Genomic DNA, 2,500 nt, shown 5'->3' on the forward strand with positions numbered 1-2,500 from the left:
TGAAGAGATGAAGGAGAGGAGGTGAAGGACAGGAGGTGATGAGGTGAAGGACAAGAGGTGGAGAGGAGGTGAAGGAGAGGAGGTGAAGAGGAGGTGAAGAGGAGGTGAAGGAGAGGAGGTGAAGAGGAGTTGAAGAAGAGGAGGTGAAGGAGAGGAGGTGAAGAGGAGTTGAAGAAGAGGAGGTGAAGGAGAGGAGGTGAAGAGGAGGTGAAGAAGAGGAGGTGAAGGAGAGGAGGTGAAGAGGAGGTGAAGGAGAGGAGGTGAAGAGGAGGTGAAGGAGATCAAGAAGAGGAGGTGAAGGAGAGGAGGTGAAGAGGTAAAGGAGAGGATGTGAAGAGGAGGTGAAGGAGAGGAGGCGAAGGAGATGAAGAAGATGAGGTGAAGGAGAGGAGGTGAAGAGGAGGTGAAGGAGAGGAGGCGAAGGAGATGAAGAAGATGAGGTGAAGGAGAGGAAGTGAAGAGATGAAGGAGAGGAGGTGAAGGACAGGAGGTGATGAGGTGAAGGACAAGAGGTGGAGAGGAGGTGAAGGAGAGGAGGTGAAGAGGAGGTGAAGAGGAGGTGAAGGAGAGGGGGTGAAGGAGAGGAGATGAAGAGGAGGTGAAGAGGAGGTGAAGGAGAGGAGGTGAAGAGGAGTTGAAGAAGAGGAGGTGAAGGAGAGGAGGTGAAGAGGAGTTGAAGAAGAGGAGGTGAAGGAGAGGAGGTGAAGAGGAGTTGAAGAAGAGGAGGTGAAGCAGAGAAGTTGAATGAGAGGAGGTGAAGGAGATGAAGAAGAGGAGGTGAAGGAGAGGAGGTGAAGCAGAGTAGGTGAATGAGAGGAGGTGAAGGAGAGAAGTTGAATGAGAGGAGGTGAAGGAGATGAAGAGGAGGTGAAGCAGAGAAGCTGAATGAGAGGAGGTGAAGGAGATGAAGAAGAGGAGGTGAAGGAGAGGAGGTGAAGCAGAGTAGGTGAATGAGAGGAGGTGAAGGAGATGAAGAAGAGGAGGTGAAGGAGAGTAGGTGCATGAGAGGAGGTGAAGGAGATGAAGAAGAGGAGGTGAAGGAGAGGAGGTGAAGAGGAGGTGAAGGAGATGAAGAAGAGGAGATGATGGAGAGGAGGTGTAGGAGATGAAGAAGAGGAGATGAAGGAGAGGAGGTGAAGATGAGGTAAAGGAGAGGTGAAGGAGAGGAGGTGAAGGAGACGATCGGGTGGTAAGGGGACGATCGGGTGGTAAGGGTGGAGATGAGCTCCTTGTCATCCCAGCCAGTCCCTCTATGCAACCACAGAACAATATCCAGCTTGGAACAACCAAACTCATGCCCACAAAGTCTGCAGGAACCTGGGTGTCATGATCGATGACCAGCTAAGTAGCCTCGATTGCCCAGTCATGTCAATTTGCCCTGTACAACATCAGGAAGATCAGACCTTACCTGTCAGAACAAGCTACACAGCTCCTGGTACAGGCTCTTGCGATATCTCTACTGGCAGGTCTTCCTACATGCACTGGGCGGCAGTAGCTCAGTCTGTAGGGACTTGGGTTGGGAACCGGAGGGTTGCCGATTCAAGTCCCATGCAGACCAAATATGGAAGTTGGTCTGGTAGCTGGAGAGGTGCCAGATCACCTCATTAGCACTGCCGAGGTGCCCCTGAGCAAGGCACCAAACCCCCTCCCGACCATCAGCTCAGGAGAGCCCGCTGTGGGCCGCTCCGTCACTCTGGCTTCTCTTCATTAGTGCATGTCCATAGGATCCTGTTTCTGCATGTGTGTGTATATTTTGTGTGTGTTCATGACTTACAGAGTGTAAAAATTGAAATTTCCCCTTGCAGGGATTAAAAAAGTAAATCTTAATCTTATCAAACCTCTGCAAATGATACACAATGCAGCAGCACGACTGGTCTTCAACCTTCCTAAAAGAGCACGTCACTCCGCTGTTCATCTCCTCACACTGGCTCCCAGTTACTGCTCGCATCAAATTTAAAACTCTGCTGCTCGCTTACAAAACAGCAACAAAAACGTCTCCTCCTTACTTTAACTCTCTCACTTAGGTCTACACTCCCTCCCTCCCACTACGCTCTGCCAATGAAAGGCGTCTGATCCAACATTCACAACAGGGTCCTAAGTCTCTGAATAGACTCTTCTCCTTGTCGCCCCCCGGTGGTGGAATGAACTTCCAAACTCCACTGGACCTGCAAAGTCCCTCTGCACCAAGACCCAGCCGCGATTGTCTCCTTACCACCCTATAGTCTCCTTACCACCCGATGGTCTCCTTACCACCCGATCGTCTACTTACCACCCTATCGCCTCCTTACCAACCGATCTTCTCCTTACACCCGATCGTCTCGTAACCACCTGATGGTCTCCTCACCACCTCCGATCATCTACTTACCACCCGATCGTCTCGTAACCACCCGATCGTCTCCTTACCACCCGATCGTCTCCTTACCACCCGATTGTCTCCTTACCACTCGATCGTCTCCTTACCACCCTTTCGTCTCCTTACCACCCTATCGTCTCCTTACCA

Source organism: Labrus bergylta, chromosome 14, assembly GCF_963930695.1.
Source record: "Labrus bergylta chromosome 14, fLabBer1.1, whole genome shotgun sequence".
In the NCBI taxonomy this organism is placed as follows: Eukaryota; Metazoa; Chordata; class Actinopteri; order Labriformes; family Labridae; genus Labrus; species Labrus bergylta.